Source organism: Triturus cristatus, chromosome 3_2 (assembly GCF_964204655.1).
Source record: "Triturus cristatus chromosome 3_2, aTriCri1.1, whole genome shotgun sequence".
NCBI classification, from domain to species: Eukaryota; Metazoa; Chordata; class Amphibia; order Caudata; family Salamandridae; genus Triturus; species Triturus cristatus.
Genome location: NC_140584.1, coordinates 943,731,639 through 943,751,735, shown reverse-complemented (window position 1 = coordinate 943,751,735; position 20,097 = coordinate 943,731,639). Strand labels below are relative to the sequence as shown.

The following is a 20,097-nucleotide window of genomic DNA, read 5'->3' as shown; positions in this document are numbered from 1 at the left end:
CACTAAATGAGAATGACGGCCCTGTCACCAAGCACCACTGGGGGATGCTGCCAAAAATAACACAAGTAGGCACATTAAGGCGCATGACGTGTCCTCGCGCCTTAATGTGACTACTTATGTAATTATTGTATGTGTGCCCGTGATAGGCTGCTGCTGCCTCACAGTTTGTGATCTGGAAGGCGGCTGGTCTCGGAAAGAGGAGGGCTTGAGCCTGCCTATGGCAGGGAGACAGACCGAGGAAAGCAGCCAGCTGAGCTCGGCCTCAGAGGGCAGTGTGCACATTGAGGGCACCTTGCAACTAGACACATTCAGGCGCTACCTCATCTGGTAAAATGGCACACAGGGCACAAATCAGACTAAAAATCTGTTACCCAGCAGGTGAGTTTTGTCCCGCACAAATGGGAAAAAGACCACCCATTTGTGCAGGATATAGCACAATCTGGCAACTCTGATGCTGATCCCTGTGATCCTGTGAGGGGAGGAGGGATCAGGCAGACCAGGGCAACAAAGAGGATCAGACATAATGGCTGGAGCAGGTGACTTTGATGCAGGGGAACCTAGTTCGAGCCAGCGCTCTGATATCTTTGGAGTGCCGGTACAAAAGTAAAAAATGCTTGATTTTTTTGTTATGCTGCTTAGTAACATGCTTGTGCAGAGCGTGCTTGTGACTTTGTTGCTATGTACTTGTACTATAATTGACACATTCGCCAAGAAGATACAGGCTGCCAGCATGTATGCTGTTTGGTAAACGCTGGCACTTTATTGTAGTGGCAGCGAAAAGGGTGCAACAATGAGGGAGGGGTAACGGAAGAGAGCTGAATAGTCTCTGGTTACAAACTGTAAACAGGCGCATAGCTATAAAGATTGCTATCGCTCTCTACAGAACATATGGGCCTTGTTTGGGAATGTAAATCCACGCAGATAGAGTTAAGGCGTATTGGGGGCATGTGAAAGGATGCATGTCTTCCTTCTTTTCTATATCTATATCATGAGCACCAGTTAAGGACACATTCACGGAGAGATTACGGGATTTGTCCAGAATCACAGCCGACGTTGGGACTTGAACCTGGTTCCCAAGCTACGAAGTCAGTGTAAATGCGTAAACAGGCCTATAAAAAAGTGAACAGTTAAGGGGGGGGGGGGGGGGGGGGGGGGGGCGCGGGTTCAGTGTATTCCCCAGCATTGCGTAATAAGGTACCTGGAAATATACCTCAGAGGAAAAGTCTCCTGCAATGATGCACAAACTGACCAACATTACACTGCCAGCGCCTCGAGTCCCTGCGGCGTTGCGGCCCAACTCAAAATATCAGCAACAAGCCCTTGCAAGAGGCGGACCCTCGACTCGTGAGAGAGGCCGTTATTAAACAAGAAAATATCTAAATGCTTGCGAAGAAACAACACTAGCATCGTATATACAAGAGAGAACGCTTCGGGTCAAGTTTGCGCTATATAAAACTCCGGGAACAAAAATGCGCTTTTTAAACCCAAAGTAGAACCACAGCCTATGTACAAGAACGTCAAACCCACACATCTACAGCCGGGACCAGAGGATGTCAAGACCACGGCAGTGCATCGGCCTCTATGCAAGCATTTTAACCATACAGGCCATTCGCAGCCTGGGCACAGGCACTTCAAGCCAACCGGGACTCGGGCACCCTAACCAGACAGCACTAAGCATAATAAACAGTAGACGGGCACATTGAGCTAAGAGTGAAGGACTGATGACTGCGAACAGGCGGGTCAATGTGCGAGAAAACATGCCCAGAGACACAGATTTCAAACCTACTAGGAAACCCATACCCACACGAAAACCAGAGGTACGTACAGTCACCTCCAGGTAGCAAGAAACCCACTAACTATGGAATAGCCCATCCAGCCCATCAGATGCACCTGAGGTGAAAACCACAGACAAAACTGAAGGCAAGTGCCTGAACGTCCCCAGGAAATACACACGCAGGCAGGAACTTCTGATGACAAGAGTAAACACTGTCAGGTGGTTATGTAAAGCACTCCAATACCTTCGGGTCGAGTTCGCGCTAAATAAAACTGCAAATAACAACAACACAAGCATTTGCAATGCAATAGGTCTCGCATTACGCGAGTTTGAGCTATTGACATTGCAAACGGCAATGGCTTTTATTCTTGTTTTCGTTTTTGAAACATAAATAAAAGTCATTGTCATTTGCAAAGTCAATAGCTCAAACTAGCATAAATGCGAGACCTATTGCATTGCAAATGCTAACGGCTGTCCTGCAGTTCCCCCGGGGCACAAGCAGGCATCCACTTCTGTGTGGACAGCTGATCTCAGCAAAAAGACAGAAGTGGATGCCTGCTTGTGCCCGGGGGGACTGACATAAAAACACGCGAATGTCCCGTCTTGAAGAATCCTTAAGCTGTAAGCACGTACGCTGGTTCCGCTACGGACTTGGAGTAACAAGCAGTCTCGCACAACAGTTCTGCACAATATCTATTAATTCTGTGCATATCTCAGTGGGAGACTAACATTCCTCAGGCCTAATGAGTTTACCATTCTTGAACAATCTGCTGTGTTTAGAAAGATGTATTTGCTGTAAACATGATTGTGCATGAATAGTGAAAGAACATGTTATTGACAAGAAAGCAATCGATGGCGGCCGCAGGTTAGGCGGCTCGCGCGTCAGATCTGACCTTCCTGAGCCTCCGTTGGACGCTGGGCGCTGCAGTCATCGGCGTCTCCTCTGCGTAATGGTGATGCTTGTGGCCTCGGAAACTTGTCCGTGCTGAGCCCGCGAGTGCCCTCGAATGTTTTCACCCTTCTTTCTTCATCCTGCCCAGTGTTTGATCGCGGGACGGTTTTCTTTTTGCTTCAGTGCGGGGAGTAGCGGAGCTGGTGCCGCTGCAGTGTGGTAATGAGGGGCAAACCGAACTAGTACCGCACGGAGTACAATTGGAGCTGCAGTCCCGGGATCTCCGGAGAGGGGGAAAGCACGGAGGCGGGTACGTTTAAGACAGAATGGTCTAGGCAAGAAAAAAGGTTGTCTTTCGTTGTGGAGTGGAGTGGGCCGGCCTGGCTATTGTGTAGGGGGGAATTACGGCGAACAAAATTATAAAGCAAATTTCCCTCTTCATTGAAATGAAACCAAATAGAACATAGCTAATATAGTGGGGAGAAAACGCGCATCAGCAGATTTTGCCCTACTGAGCCTCCACTGATACACGCAAAAGCCATTGGCGTTTTCTCAACAATGGAGGTCCGCACGGGCTCTCGTTGAGTTCCGTTTCAACACCGTATGTTTCTTCACGTCTGCATTGCAAATTGTTCCCAATGTCTTTTCCCCGCGTGTGTTTATATTTCATTTTTTGCAAGGATCTGCCCTGAATGACTCCTAGTGGTGCCGATGTGTGGAAACCCCATCCCCTCCGATTTCTCCACCCTGCGCTGGAAACAGGCAGCCGTGGAGCTCAGACGCGGACGTAAGGCGGCAACTCGCAGGCTCCTGAGGGGGGGCTGCCGGATTCAGCAGCACGAAGAACACCCCTGTGAGCTGAAGGAGGACACTGCGGCCATAGACATAGCCAGAGACCCGGCGGTCAAGGTAGGCGCCGTAGACGTAGGCGTCCCTCTTTCCTCCTCGGATCAAAAAGTGACTAGTAGTATTGAGGGAAGAAGGGTGGAGGGTGCGGAGGCGCTAGGGACTCAGAACCCTAGAGGTAGATCACCCCAAGAGAGAGGGGGGGGAAGTCTAAAAGGAGGAAAAGCCTTAAATCTAAGGCCCTGGGGGGGTAAACAAGTCCCCAGTCTTAAGGCCCCCCAACAAGCTACAATTAAGGTGTCAAATCTGCTGGAGGCTCCAGTGGAAAAAATAGCTACAACAGCTATACCCCCAAAAGAAAACGCCATCAGCCATTCAGTTGAGAGGGGAGGCATAAGGGGAGCCAAAAGTAACTTACGTAAGAACCCGATCCTCATAACACCCTCACTGCTCTCATATTTTAGGGTGCGACCTCAGATTCTGGATATTCAGCTTGGTACAGAGGTCACCAGCATTACGGCAGGATCTTCAGTAGGGCCTATGAGCGACAAAAATAACTCCAATCCCCCTCATGGTGAGGATGCACTTGGGCCGGCTGTATCGCCAGAGACTAGCTCTCTAAGGAATGTCCCAGACGAGGATGAGGCGTCCCAGCCCAGAGAGAGCGGACCCCTCGCAGTCCACAAGGGGGGAGAAGGGGGGGGACTACCAATATGATGAGTGGTGACCCCCTCCGGAGGGGGGGAGGAAATCGGAGGGGGGGGGGTTTAGAGACTCTCCTGAATACCATGAGGGAGGAGATTAGGTGTGGTTTTGCCCAGTCTAAATCTAATCAGAACGAGATCAGGGCAGTCTGTGAGGCTCTCGAAAAGAAGGTGGATGGCCTCTGCGAAAGAACAGATCATTTGGAAATTTCAGTGGGGCGCCTGGAGTCAACTCTGGAGTTAGCCGAGACCAAAATTCAATCCTTGGTAAGGGAAGGTGACGTGATGAAGGAGAGAGTTGAATCCTTGGAGAACTACTCCAGAAGAAATAACCTCCGTCTTCTTAAAATCCCAGAAGGAAAGGAGGGCAGTGATATTAAGGCATTTGTGGTGGATCTATTAAAAAGTTCACTGAATCTCGATGAATCGGCAGAAAACCTCGACAGGGATATCCAGAGGATCCATAGAGATCCATTCCGCCTTAACCCCGGGAGAGTGAAACCAAGAAAGATCCTGGTGAACTTTCTTACTTATTCCCTGAAGGAAAAAATCCTCAATCTAGCTCTAAAGGCGAAGTCAGTGACTGCCACTGGTTTCTCCTTTGAGATTCGCTCAGACCTGTCAAAAACCACCTTAGACAGACAGTGGGAGCTAGGTCAAAAAATGGACAAGTTCAGAGCAGTAGGAGCAACTGTGCAGATGAGATTTCCCGCCTTTCTAAAGGTGATGCATAACAACAAAATGCATAACATACGATCGCCTCAGGAGGCAGATGACCTAATAGCTTCCATTAGTCAGAAGCACTCCTGATGTATGCTCCAGGGTCTTAGGTTTCAAAAGGGGCGGAAGGTGACGAGGTACGAAGTTAAAAAAAAAAAAAAAAAAGAAAGCAAGGAAAAAAAAAAAAAAAAGGGGGGGGGAGAATAAGCAGAAGTATCTCACAATTCGCCCCAGAGTGACAAAGTCTTTATATTTAGGGGGTAGAAAAGTTGCGCTAGATTAAATAACCGACATGAGGTAGGCGGGTTAGTGATATAGCACAGTAAGAGGGAGGGACATGGAGAAATGAAACAAGGTACATTGCAAAAAGTTAAAAGTTAAAAAAAAAAAATTTAGATAGTTAAGTTGAGCACAAAAGGGTGAGGTCTCCTCTCTTTTTTGGTTTTGAATACATTGTGTCATCACCATATTTTCTGCGTTCCTCACGCCATACATTTTGAGGTGGCGGAACGCTGACCCTATTTAGTTCAATAGGGGCTTAGGTATGGTCTCTTTTCTGACGCAAACTGGCAATACATCTGGCCAGCATCAATAAGGGAGGGTTTTCCAGGGGGTGGGGGTGGGGGTGGGGGGGGTGAAGGAGGGTGGCAAAATTTTAAAAGTCCTCACAAGTTTGTCCCAAGGCTTCTTATGTTTAATTTATTTCCCTTTATCGGACCTCAGGATGGGGGACGTCGGTTGGACGGTTCCAGAGAGTTTGGTTCTGGGGATGGTATGAGGGGAGGAAAGACTGATTTACCATGATGGGGCTGCAGTTTTTATCATGGAATGTCAACGGCTTGCGGGTGAGAGCTAGAAGACATAGAATCCTCCAATATTTAAAAGATTCTCCTGCGCAGGTAATAGTTATCCAGGAGACCCATCTACTAAAACATGAGGTCATGGACATGTTGAAAAACTTGAAGTGGGTGGGCAAATTTATATGCACGGATCACAATGCCAATATACGAGGGATCCTTATATTATTTAAAAAGCAGATCTGTGTCCAAATTGTGGAACAGAAAGAGGACCTTAGTGGTAGATGGCTAATAGCAAAAGTGCAGATAGAAGGGGCAGGGTATACCCTAGTCGGTTACTACGGCCCGAATCATGATGATCCATCATTTCTGAATAAAATCCACAACATTTTGATTTCATGCCAGGACCCCATTGTCTGGGTGGGAGATTTTAACATTGTGCTAAACCCTAAGCTGGACAAATCTGCCAACTCAAGAGCTGTAATTTCCTCTAAATCCAGGCAGACCCTTGTATCCATTTTATCGAATTTGGGGTTGGTGGACGAATGGAGGCAGAGAGCGGGCAACATCCCAGGCGTCTCATTTCATAATCACAAGTATAAACACAAGTCAAGAATTGACTACGCTTTCTTCAGTTATGAGCTGAAGGACGACTTGAAGGGTATAATATACATTCCTTCCCACCTCTCTGACCATTCTGCTATTGCTTTCACCTTGCTACACCATAATCAGAGAAGGCAAAGTTCTTGGTCCTTCGACCGGACGATTCTGCTTGAGGAGGATGAAATCTGCTTTCTTGCAGCTGAGATATGCATCTTTTTAGATACTAATATTAATTCAGCTTCAATCACCATTGTATGGGAAACATTGAAAGCTTTACTAAGAGGCTGTATAACAAACAGAGCCTCTTACAGGTGCAAAACTTATAGAAATGCAATCTCCAACATAGAGATGGAACATAGTCGACTTGACTTGAATTCTGGCCTACTCTCAGCAGAGGATCAGGCTAAGCGTGTGGCACTGAAGGTAAAGCTTGAAGATCTGCTCCAGGACAGGGTGGCCAAGAGATGGGAGGCATCCAAGCTTTCAAATTTTGAATACGGAGAGGCGGCTGGCAAAATCTTGGCGTGGAAAATTAAAACAGACCAGGCCAAGAATTTTATTAAGGAAATAAAAGTGGCAGGGGAAGCCAGCATCAGATCTACCACAACAGAAATAGGGAATGCCTTCCATGAGTTTTTTCAAAACATCTATAAGGAGGATATCGCTGATGACCAACTGGCTAGCGAGGCTAGGGAGGTATGGTTAGACCGGGCCCACCTCCCTACCCTTTCTCTAGTCCAGCGCGACCGCCTGGAGACCGCTATTACTGAGACCGAAGTTAGCAACATCATAAAACAACTAAAGCGAGCAAAAGCCGCAGGCCCGGATGGCATTCCAGGGGAGGTATATAGTGCTTTGGGTTCAGCCATAGTTCCATCTTTGACCGTCCTTTTTAATGCTATATTCTTAGACGGTATGGTCCCGCCAGACTCATGGAATGACGCCACGATTGTGCTGATCCCTAAACCCGGAAAGGACCCGGCCGAGTGCGGGTCCTATAGACCAATCTCTCTCCCAAACAACGATTACAAGATCTTTGCGGCCATTCTTGCGGGAAGGTTGGGGTGTGAGATAGGCTCAATAATCCATGAGGACCAAAAGGGATTTATAAGAGGGCGTCAATTAGCAGACCTTACCCATGACCTGGTTGGAGCAATAGACATAGCTACCTCTTTCGGTCACCCATTGGCCACCTTCACCCTGGATGCTACTAAAGCCTTTGACAGGGTCAATTGGCCATACTTGGCCGCGGTATTGAGGAGGTTCAATATAGGAGACAATTTCTGTCGTGCCATCTCGCTTCTGTATAATGACCCAAGGGCCAGACTTTTAGTCAATGGAGTACACACCGAACATGTTAAAATCACTAGGGGTACCAGACAGAGTTGTCCGCTCTCCCCCCTTCTATTCAACATGTATATAGAACCTTTAGCTCAAATTCTGAGAGATGAAAATGATATCTCCTCTTTCGAGTTTGGAGGTTGGGTTAAGCGGATAGGACTCTATGCGGACGATATAATAGTGTATACATCGGACCCTGTGCAGGCCTTTCCCGCCATCATTAAGAGAGCTAGGGAATTCGGGCAGATCTCAGGTTATGAAATAAATGAAGGGAAGACCGAGGTAATGACCTGGAACATTCAAAACCCAATGATGGTCGTTACCTCATCCATGCGCTACCTGGGAATCAGGATTACCCAGGATTTAGATAAAATTGCTTCCACGAATTTGGAACGGGTTTCACGAGATTGTAGGGCATTACTAAGATCCTGGGCCTTTCTTCCACTGACAATCTTGGGAAGAGTCAGTCTAGTGAAAATGTCCATCCTTCCCAAGTACACGTTCATTTTTAACACCATCCCTCTAGCTTTCTGTCAGAAACAAATATACAAATGTCAACAAGACATAAACTCATTTGTTTGGAACTATAAAGCTACCAGACTAGCCTGGAAAAAACTGAGAAGGAGGAGGGAGAAGGGGGGGGCTCATACTCCCTGACCTACAATATTACGCCTGGGCATTTCAGCTATCATACTCCAGGATGTTGTTAAAGACCCCATCAAGTACTTCGATTGGCAAAATGTTTAAGGCCATGTTAAATGGGGCTGATTTGCCACCTGATGGCTTTCTTTTTAAATTTGGAGACCGGAAATTCTTCAAAAGGGTGAGGCTAAAGATCCTATCATCACTGGCCAAGGTTTGGAAAATGATCAGAGATAGGGTGGGGCTGCCTTACTATTCTCGGCTAGCCCCAATTTGGGACTCGCCGGGGCTCCCTCCGTGCCTTAAGGACGGTCTTGCAACACCTATTAGAAGGGCAGGGATAGAAAGGTGGGGTCAGCTACTAGTGGAGGGGGCTTTGGTGGGTTGGGAGGAGTTATATGAGAAGGTTGGCCCTACACTATCCAGATTTAAATATATACAGTTGGTCAGTTGGTCCCGGGAGCTGATTAGGAATAAGTCACATCTGGGGAGAAGTTGTCTTCTGGAAGAACAGCTGGTAGAGAGACAAGTACAGGGGAAAGAGGTAGCCTTCTGGTACTGGGCAATCTTGGAGGAGGTGGATGGGGAGTTTACTCTACCTGATACACAGTGGGGAGGGCCCATGGGGATACAGTGTGAGGATATATGGATAAGATCTTTCACTCTCCTGTATAAATTGGTTAAGCCGGCTTGGCTGAGGCGTAATCACCTGTATACCCTCCATCGAGCTTACTTATCCCCCCAAAAGCTATCTAAATATCAGCCCGGAAAAGCTTGTAACAAGTGTAATCTTACTGCAGCATCTGATGTGCATATGTTTATGGAATGCCCATCGATCAGCACTTTTTGGGAGGAAGTTAAAATTACTTTGGACTCCATCCTCGAGAAGTCTACTCCTATTACTTTGGCGCTAATCATATTTGGGGTGGACGATGACATAGCAGGTCAAGCAAAGAGTTTTTTGTTTTATGCAATTCTGCTGGCCAGACGCCAGATCTGCAAATTCTGGGTAGACAAAAATGCACCATCACACGCAGGTTGGCTAGAGTCCTTGTATGAAACTTCAAAGGTGGACATGGCCAGAATGCCCCAGAATCGTAACCTCTCCTTTTGGAATTTGTTGGTCCAGTGGAAATAGTTGGCTCCGTTGAGTCTCCGGGGGTTTTTTTTTCCCCCGGGTCCGATGATTATGCCATTATACTCCAGGGGTCTTGGTGGTTTCCTTAAAAACCTTTCCGATTCTAAGTTGGAGTACTGAGGGGCTGTGAGCTCTCGTTTATTTCTTTTCCCCTTCCTACCACATTACTAACTTGGAGAACGTCTCCCCCCCCCCCCCCGGTTGACGTTTGTATGTCGTCTGGGTTTGTGGTTGGAATAGTAGCCTTTTTTTTCTATTTTTCTCAGACGACATCAAAGGGGAGTGGCGTCTTTCCTAGAAGTTTGTGGGGCAGGCAAATGAGGACACAAAAAGGGAAAAAAAAAAAAAAAAAAAAGAAAGCAATCTATGTGTTACACCTCATTCGAGCTATATTTGAATATGTAGGGTGCTTATTTACAAATGCTGAAAAATCATGCGTAGATTAACACCATCTGGGCAGAATTTTCTCTTCAGAAAACAGCACTTAGTGACTGAAAGGTGACTGGTCATCTTTTGGAAGATTTCTGGCGTTGTGCTTCACCTCTCGTACACCATTATTAGTCTAGCTACAAATATTTTTGTTGACATCTACACATTCGGTAACAGATGCTAGACTGCGAGGCAGTCACAACATCCACACATGAATGGAAATGCAGCAGTAGCATGTGGCTCCTCCATAACTCTGTCCAACCCACAGCTCTCTTCTTTGACAGGACACCCCATCCTGTTTTTGAGAAGCTAGAAAAAGACTGTACCAAAGGGTTATTCATTTAACTTACTTTGTATAGTGCTGAACATGTGGACCAGTTTCTTAGGTGCTTTGAGGCAGACAGTGTATGTACATTAATGAACATCTGCATCTGGTTGATGTGCAGGGTAAGCACCAGTTAGGTTTAAAGAGTTCTGGTCATCTAGTGTTTATACAATCTTTTTTTTCTTTTTTAACGTATGCATTTGTGGGTAATTGTCATAATTGAGGGTGTCCGAATTAATGGACTGCTAGACTGCAATTAGTGGCTCGTCTGATCTTAGGGTGTAAAGTTTACTTTATATAACCTTTGCAGAGGTCAGTTGATAAATGTTCTATGTCGAGACACCACAACGTTTTTCAATTCATCTGAAAAATGCATGTTTTTAAATACTGTATTGCATTTATCCTTGTACTGGACGGTATTCATCTGCTGTGCAATGCATTGTGTGCACAAAACATGTGCAAAGGGTGAACTTGCCCAAAAACATTCTGCAAACTATCATTTTTCATAGAAAAGCTTAACCAAAGATAATCTTGCATAGGAAAAATAGACATACGTTTGAAAGCTTGGCTGAATTGAATGCACTACAGTGAAAATTAACTTGCTGAGAGGAAAACATTGTTTCAGGTAATGTAAAATGGGAAACTGCAAATTTCATGAAAGCGGAAGATCAGGATTTGCAAAATAGCTCACAGAACCTCACATTAAAGAGGTGATCTTTACTGTACACGAGCTCGAAACATCATGGATAATAAAGTCTCAAAACCTTACGTTCACAAGCGTTGGCCGCGCGCGAGCGGCTGGAGACGCAATATGTGGTGGGGGAGGGGGAGAAGTGGGAGTTGTGTGTGCGCGTGCGTCATCGCGATCGCTCTGAAAGCGAAAGTGATCGCGATGACGCACGAGTTTTCAAAGTGCTGCTAGAGGCCGGCTGCGCGCGTGCACGATCGCGTGAACGCAAGCGTTAGGCCAGCCAGCAGCACTTTGAAATGCCCACATACAAAATGTCTCTTCGAGCCAGCGCATGCTCTGGGCTCAGCGAGACCTAAAAAAACGGGACTTCACCACTATAACGACCTGGCTCAAATCATGGTGTGGTACGTATGAAGGTGATAGACACCACAGGCCACGGAGAAACTAACAGCAATAAGGTTGTCATTTCGAGCGACAGCACAGCAAGAGACAGGCATTGCAAAACAGAAAAAAATGCTTGTACTCACCTTCAAGTGGTTTCTGGGTCAAAGCACTGCAAAGTCTGATCCAGCACAGCAGGACAGTCAGGTGGCCAGTCACTACCATCATGGCGCTGCCGCAGTGAGCGCTTGATGCCGCTTTAAGGCGCATTATGCCGAGGTGTGTGTGTCGGTATATTTCAGTCCACATAGATATGTGCACGATTCCTTATCTGCTATTTTGTGAGTGGATCATTTGATAAAACAGCGTGTGCGCATTCTGACTGCGTTCTCATGCCACGCTGTATATATAAGTCGATGCGCACTGTAGCTCAGCAGGAAAGGGTCACACCAGAGGCCAGGTAGAGTTTAAGTGTAAGGACCTGGAAAGGATGGGCTGAACGGATTGCCCTGTGGCGTTTTTCTTCAGTCAGATTGTGGCTCTAATCTGCTGATGTTCCCGGGTGGCTTCTTGGGCATGTCCGTGCATTCGCTGTAGGTGCCGGAGTGCGCGCGTGCGGGTGGCGAGCACACTGGGGTCGCATTCAGTTTGTGGCGCGTGTGTATGCACCCGAGCCACGGCGCCAGAGTGTCTGTGTCGTGGCTATGACCCCTAATGGTCTGTTCCATGTATGTCTGCTGGAGCCTGGAGGGAGTATGAGGGCGACTGGTGATGCTGAGGGACTGACCCCTGTGCCTCGGCGCCCGCAGATATGGCCCGGCTCCTGGGACTGACTCCTTCCAGGACTGCGGCCGAATAGGAGCTGTTTACTTAAACAGAAAGGGAAGGGGCAGAATTCTATCAAATGTCTGTAATATCGGGTCATAGAAAGAAGGAAGCTACCCATAAGGTATAAAGTAACACGGCAGACGCTTGTTTACATCGCGCTTGCTCCATAATAAACGAGGGGCGCGAACCAGGCGCCATGGAGAAAAAAAACAAAGTAGTGCCTACATTAAAAGATGCCGCCCTGCAACACAAGTTAACAGTAGTTGATCGATGCTGCTTCCTCCAGAAAACTGAAGAAACCGGAAGTGACGTGTCGGAGCACCAGCCAACAAAGAGCAAGTTGAGAAGAGCAATGCCCTAAAAATGACTGAGGTACCGCTTTTCCCAGATCTGTGCTGGCTGGCACGGAAAAAGAAAGAAGTGCCGTCAGAGTGCGAGGGCGGCGTCTAAGTATCTGCCGCGACGTCACCCCGGCGACCAAGATGCCGACAGCGAACGTGGAGCCGACCGATGCCACCTTCCGACACGCAGAGGTACTGCTGACGATAAATCTTTCCAGATCCAGTCTTACGCCTGGGGGTAATTCTAAGGTAAGGAATCTAGAACGAACATATTTCTTTCAGATAAGGTCCTTTTCTGCTAGTGCAACCAGTGAAGTGCATTGAGATGGGAGGACACCAAGGAGCAGAAGGGGAGGTTCTGGACAAGCTGTGCAGTAGCATTTTGTACCGTTTAAAGTATTTATATCAGGTAATCGGGGATACCTATGTAAAGGGCATTACCTCCTCGTAAGTCTTCCTCGCCATACGAAGAACGAAGTGAGCTTCAGCTCCACACCAAAACCCTCCAAAGCAAAAGTTAGCCTCCCATGCCTCCCATCCCTTCCCAACATGGCAGACCCATATCACCCTTGACCTCCATATGTGGAGGGCCGGCCCAACCCTCAGCCTACTTTTTGGTTCTGCGCAAAAAAACTCTCCAGATGTGCCGTCAGGTAAGTCGTTTCTGCTGTACCAGGTACATGGGTCCCAATTGGTGGTCCTGCTCTAGCGGGCCCTGGGGATCTAGGACCTCCCCCCTTTCCTTCCCCAGTTTCCTGTAGGCCAGGTTAGGCTCTGCCTTAGCTAGCCAAGGGTCTACAGGGGGGGCGGCCGGGGTGGTCTGGGGCCCTCACGGCCCCTTCTGTCCCCCGGCCGCGCATGCGGTGGTTTGTCTCTGCAGTATTGGTGGACATGCTTGCCGTTTCACCTATTGTGCCATTGTCCTGGGTTTATACTTTTGTCTCTGCGATAGGTGCAGGCGGCTTTCCTCAAGCCTCCAGTTCTTCGCTGGGAGGAGACGTCCCGGCGTGGGATGGGACATTGGCAGTTTTGGGCATGGGGACTGTTGCACCCGCCAGTGAATTGGAAACGAAAGACAAATGAATATAGTTATTCGAACACCTTGACGACTGAAGTTGTTAGAATTCAGGGATAACGATTATGAGACTCGTGCACTCTGTTGATCAGATGAGACGGCATTATTGGAAAAGCATATCTCAACCATATGGATGTCTGCAAGTTGATGTTCAGCAATAACTGACCTGTATCATTACTCAGGACACTAAACTGTTGAGCGTTTTCGTTATAATCACGATGATTGCATTTTTTACACGATTTTTATGTTTGAGTTGAAAATATAGTATTGTTGCAGGCAAGCAAAGATTTATGGGACATGTAGTATAGAATAACTAACGTAAGGCGGAAACACGTGGTTAATTAGGGGTGGTGCCCTTTAATTGTTTCTGACTAAAGGCAAGAGAATCGGAGTCACAGGTGCGAGTGGCGCGTAAGTAAGAGTTCAAATAGCGCGCGCAATAAGAGCATGACAGTTTGACCAGTTAAGCGGTAAACAGCAGACGAACAACGTTTATACTCGCAGGTAAACTGGAGGCTTTGGGATGTACAATCATATAACAGTTTGGCATGGGTACACAGGTAGTCAGCATTAGTTTAGTTTGGCATGGGTACACAAGTAGTCAGCATTAGTTTAATTTTTGGGGTGAGGGATGTAAGTATTTGATGTATAAGTCACGTTAAAATGATTGGGTGATGTTAAGTGGGTATTCAGCAATGCGGGCATGTTTAGGTAGGTTTTACATCGAGGAGGAGAGGGACAGGTCACCGTGCTGAATTAACTTTTCACAGGGGGGGTTAATCAGGTAGTTAGAAGGATTGATTTTGCAGGTTATTATTCGCTATGTTGCAAATATTTTTAAGTGTGATAATATGGATAATGAACATGGGTTTCATTTTTTTGTAAACAGCTTCCCCTGACGAAGGGCAAATAAAGATGCCCGAAATGCATTGGGAATAAAAAGATTTTTGCTGCAGTCCATGAATTGAATGTCCTGTCGCAATGTAGTAAGAGGCCTGGATGAGCACAACTATTTTGTGTGAAGCTTATGGATATTTGGATAACTTCATCGTTACAAATCAAGTCAAGTTTGAAAAACAATAATAAATGAACAATTATTTGAAAAATGTGGAAAGTTTGGAACACAGTATTTTTGAAGCAGTGCGAATGGGTTTGCAGCCTACATAGGCTGCACGTTGTTGATTGTTGGACTGTTGTACTAGCCACGGCTGCGCCCACATTTGGCTGGTTGCAGGGAGCCTAGCGGCGCTCGCTCAGTCCCGTGGGGCTGGCATTCAGTGCAGGCGGCGGGGCTTCCCTTCTTTTGTTTTCCAAGTTCCTCAGAGCTCATGGGGCCTACCTGCTTGTGGCGGGTGCAGTCCCCAGCGCAGGAGGCTTTCTCCCGATGCGTTCACGGCCTCTACTGTGGGAATTCCTCACAGCTCTGCTACGGGGCGAGGTGCCGCTTTCCGCTAAGTTTCTTGGGTGGCCTCCGAGGGTGCGGGGTCGGGATCGTCCGGCTTCCTTTTGGGTTGTGATCTGCCCCAAGGGTGTTCACTAAGGTTCTGGCCCCTTTGGTGGGTATCCTCCACCAGGAGGGGATCAGGGTTTTTCCATACCTGGATTACTGGCTGATTTCAGCCTCTTCTTTTTCCAAGGGGACGCTTCACGTCAGGAGGGTCTGCGAGGTGCTGTCTTCCCCTGGCTTCCTGATCAACCTGAAGAAATCTTACCTGTCGCCTTCCCAGGACTTGGTTTTCATTGGGGTACGGTTAGACATGCTCCAGGGGAAGGTGTTCCTGTCTCTGGAACGTCGGAATACCTTGTGGAGTGATCTGGGTTCTCTCCTGGGTCGGTATTCCCCTCCTGTGAGTCAGTGGTTGAGGGTTCAGGAACTGATGTCTGCCACCATCAATGGTCTACCTTGTGCTCGCCTACACCTGTAAACCTTAGTGAATCATCTCCTGTCCCTCTGGGATCCCTGCTTGACGGACTACGAGGCCTAGGTCCTGGTGTACCCTCGGATTCTGGCCGACCTGGGCTGGTGGTTGGTTGAAGCTCATCTCTCCGAGGGTCTGCCCTTCCAGGTCTCCCTGTCCCGGGTGGTCCCGACCGATACCAGTCACCTCGGCTGGGGGGCAACCCTGGGGTCTTGGTCGGTTCAGGGTCTGTGGGATCCTCTTCAGGCGCGGTGCTCCTCCAACTTCCGCGAATTGAAGGCGGTCCTGCTGGCTTGTCAGGAGTTTGCTCCTTAACTCCGGGGTCGGCACGTACTGGTTTGGACGGACAACCAGGTGGTGCAGGGTTACATCAAGGATCAGGGGGTTGCTGCGTTCGCTCCCTTTGGTTGCTGACCCAGGAGCGGATGTCCTGAGTAGAAGCTACGGTCCAGTCCCTTAAGGCGGTGTATCTTCCGGGGAAGGAGAATGTGGTGGCGGACCATCTGAGCTGGGTGTTTCCTCCTCTGTCTGCCCTCTCCCGGTCGCCCTTGGTGTTTCGCCGCCTGGTGGGCCTGTCGTGGATAGACTTGTTAGCAGACAAGGGCAATGCTCTCCTTCCCAGCTTCTGCGCACTCCATCCGTGCCCAGGGGTGTGGAGGGTGGATGCGTTGTCGTTCCCTTGGCCGCGGGGTCTCCTGTATGCCTTTCCCCCCATTTCCCTTGATACCGCAGGTCTTATGCAAGATCCGCCTGGAGAAAGCATTCGTGCTCTTGGTGGTTCCCAGTTGAGTTCACCGCCCCTGGCTTCCTCTCCTGTGCGAGTTGGCTGTTCGGGAGTGCTGGCTGATTCCAGATCTGCCCTTTCCGTTGCTGGGCCCTCCGCTTCCCGGGATGATGTTGCACCGGCTCCATCTGCAGGCTTGGCTCTTGAGCGGGTGACCTTGTTGGCCCAGGGGTGTTCTAAGGGTGTGGTCGACTTGCTGCAGGAATCTCTTCGGTCTCCTCCCTTCTTGCGGGTGCTATGGGTCGGCCATGTTGGGAGGGATGGGAGGCTAACTCTTGCTTTGGAGGGTTCTGGAGTGGAGCTGAAGCTCACTTCATTCTTCATGTGGCAAGGAAGACTATACTCTGAGTAATGAAGATTACCGGTAAGTAACCGGGGCATTTCTGTAGTGTAGACAGCTGGTAACAGCCGCTTGAATGACAGTCTTGCATAACTCAATGGGAAGCAACATAAACACCTCACCCATTAATTTAAAGCTATCAAAACAGGAAGCAGAGAATGACATGCTTTGGCCAGCCATCATCCGGTTGTCAAGGACTAAACCAAGATTTTTAGCTCAACTGGAAGGCAGTGGGACATTCACCAGCTCAGAGGGCGACAAACAATCTGTCCAGTGGAATGCAGTTTTGCCAAACAGCATCACTTCAGTTTTACCACATTCAGCTTCAGGTGGCCTGGGGGACATGAAGCTGGAAACCAGGAGCATGCATGCTTTAAATTTAGTTTGGAGGCACAAGACGTAATCAACTTGAGTAAAACAGGGGAGTAGAACGATTTTCTAACTATCCGAAAGCAAGCATCGGAGCCATTTAAGGGTGCCTAAGCAGATGCCACTCATGCAGATGTTTCAATAGAAAAGAATGGGAGACTATATTAAAAGCCTCAAAAAGATCAAGGAGGATCATTACAGCAGATGCGCCCTGATACAGGATGCAGCAGATGTCATCATGGTTTCCAATACAGCCGATTCTGTGTTGTGGCCAGTCCTGAAGTCTGATTTGGGGGGTCCAAAAGATTAGGGGTTTCAAAGAAGGAGGAAAGCAGATTACATTTACAGTTTTTGTTACCACTTTCAATAAAAATGGCAGGAGTGAGATAGGCTTACAGTTTGAGGACCTCAAGGTTTTCAGATGACTTTTTAAGCAAGGGTATAACCTTTGCATGCTTTAGGTCTCTCAGGACTCCAGCAGAAATGATAGAGTTGTTAAAGAGCGTTGTATAAGCAAAAACAAGGAGATTATAGCAAAGTGGGAAAAGGTAACACAGGAAGGAAACATTCGGAAACCCAGATTTGATGGAACACATCATGTATTCATGATGTCTAAATCAATTGGCACAAACTTGAGAAGCGAGGTTCCGCTGGCTGAGGCAGAAAGCTGACTGAAGTTTTTGAGCTGTCAAGAAAGAAGTTTGTGAGAATCCAGACTGTTATAATCAACTAAGTGGAAGTTAAAACCACCAAGAATAATCAGATTTTGCAAATTAAGAAAATAATACGTGATCAGTTCAGAGTTCCAGCCTTCCCTGGGGCTGGGTCGCTGATAGAAGTGGGCACCACCGAAAGTGAAGTGACTGACAAGTATCATTTTGAAGACAATGTATTCTAGCCAGTCAGCTGGTATGATAGAATAGGTGATAGCAGCACGATGGATAATAGCAATTCCCCACCAAACCCTTATTGTAAGAGGTCTGTCATGCCCGAGTATTTAGTAACCTGACAGTATTGCCAGTGCACGGTGGGTTTAGAAAACGCGTTCAGCAAGGTCTCAGTTAAAAAGAAAACATTGGGGGTTTGGGAATCAATAAAGACCCAGTTGTCGATTTGATGCTTGAGGATGAAACAGTCATTAATATAAATGTAGGCGAGGTTGGATTCATCTTATTCAGGTGTCACAGTGCTAGTAGAGGCGGCAGTAGAGTCTGTGCTGGAAATAGAGAGAGTAGCATTGGCAGGGAACTGAAGTGCGAGTAAAACCTGGTGAGCAACTGAGCGGCAGAGTAACAGGAGAAACCACAATGGTGGCAACAGAATGCTCCCTCTGTATTTTGGGGGGAGGCAACAAAGCAGGAAAGTGGTATGTGATGGGGAGTAGTGTCTCAGCAAGAAATAGATTACCCACATATGGAGCTGGCAGCATTTTCCACAATGCTGAATGAAGCAGCAGCTGTTAAACTTGGGCAGCAGACTGAGCTTCGATGCAGAATGAATATACTCTCCCCATACAACACGTCACACCCCTCGTGTCCCTGCTTTTCTACACAATGTTGCATTTAAAAACGAGAAGTGTGTGATTGGCAACTTGCATGCTTAAGTCTCTTCAGGGCGTTTCATCACATTAATTTTAAATGGGGATGTGGATTTATCTAGTGCACGCTTCTCCCTTTTTTAGGTCGAGCCTGTAGCAGCACGCATGCACTGCTCTGACAAGACTTTTAGTAAGGGGCTTTCAAAAGCTCACCACACGCTTGTGCGTGTGTTTTGTTTTTAGTTACAGGTTATTGGGCTTTGTGTGCGTCTTTCTAAGAAAAACGGCAAGTAATTGGGCAAAGGCGGGTGCATGTCCCGCCTTTGCTCCGCCCACGGCCTATTGCTTAACATTGAAAACAGATGTCTCGCTGTGGCACACGTGCACACCACTTGCGTGCTTGTTCTCTCTCCCCTCAAAATTCCCAGAATTACTTGAGCTTTTCAGCAACTTTCCCTCTCCAGGCGAGTAACACAGCCACAGCGGCTTCCCCCCTCCTTCCGCTGCCCCGTCACATGATGAGACCCTTAGTGTGAGAGTGTGAGTGTGAGCGTGCGTGTGTGTGTGTTTTTCTGTTTGGTCTGCAGGGGTGGACGGATGGCCGATTTCACGATCGCCAGGCAACCCAGGATGTTTTACTTTTCCACTGCCCAGGGCTCAGATACCAGGGCCGGGAGCCGTGACGTCAGCCAGGAATGAGGGAGATAGGCGGGGAGGGGGCAGTAAGTAGGGAACCCGGTTCGAGTCTCGCATCGGATCACCATCTTGAAATCCTGGGCAAATCATTTAATATCCCCATGCCTAAAAATACACAAAAATGAATTTGTTCTTGTGTGATGTAAGCATCTAGTGCTCATATAAATCACTTCGCATAGTTCCAGGTCGAGTTCGCGCTACATAGCCTAGCCCTTCTTTTATTTCTTTACCCAATAAAAATTATCTTCCCAGAACGAGGCTTGGAACGCACTTCTCCTCCCATGTGACGTTTCTGCCAGCTACCTACAAGAGCACGCACTGCGAGTCTTTTTGCTTTTGCGCAATTGTAGATTCTGTTAGCGGGCTGGGGGATGGTGGGCTGCTGCCGCCCTCCTACAGGACATCCCAACTCCAGCACGTAGTGGGGTCAGATCCCCTGCTCTTTTCCCATCTTGAGGAGCTGTGCCCTCCATGTGACGACAGTGCGTGTAACCCCTACCTGCAGCTACTTCCGCTCACGCCGTGACAGCTCCTGTGGTCCAGACACCATCATGCAAGGAGCTGCTGCCACCCTAACCCCTGAACCAACCAGGGTCAGAACCTCAGGTCCGCTCCCCCTATGAGGACGGGGCTTCTAATCCCTGTATGACTTCCTCTCAGTCTCTTCACAGCTCCCGTTGTTCTCCTCGCCAGGTGAGAAGCTACTTCCACCCTCGTACAGGACACCCTATCACCTGTCCATACCTGGGTCAGATCCCCTGCTCCTTTTCCGACCACTTGACGAGCTGCGCTCACCCTAGGAGGCCAGGACATAGAACCCCTACAGCTACTTCCGCTCAGCTCAAGCTAGCTCCTCTCCTTACCCCGGGTAGATCTGCCGCCTTGTTCTGTAACTGCCGCAACCCTTGTACATAACCCACTCCCA

General features: G+C 48.1%; 1 protein-coding gene across 2 annotated transcripts in view; it reads right to left on the bottom strand.

Moving 5' to 3' along the window:
* The window catches only part of USP32 (ubiquitin specific peptidase 32), a 1,392,279-nt gene that overhangs the window by 1,120,653 nt on the left and 251,529 nt on the right, over positions 1 to 20,097 (bottom strand). The window lies entirely within an intron of this gene.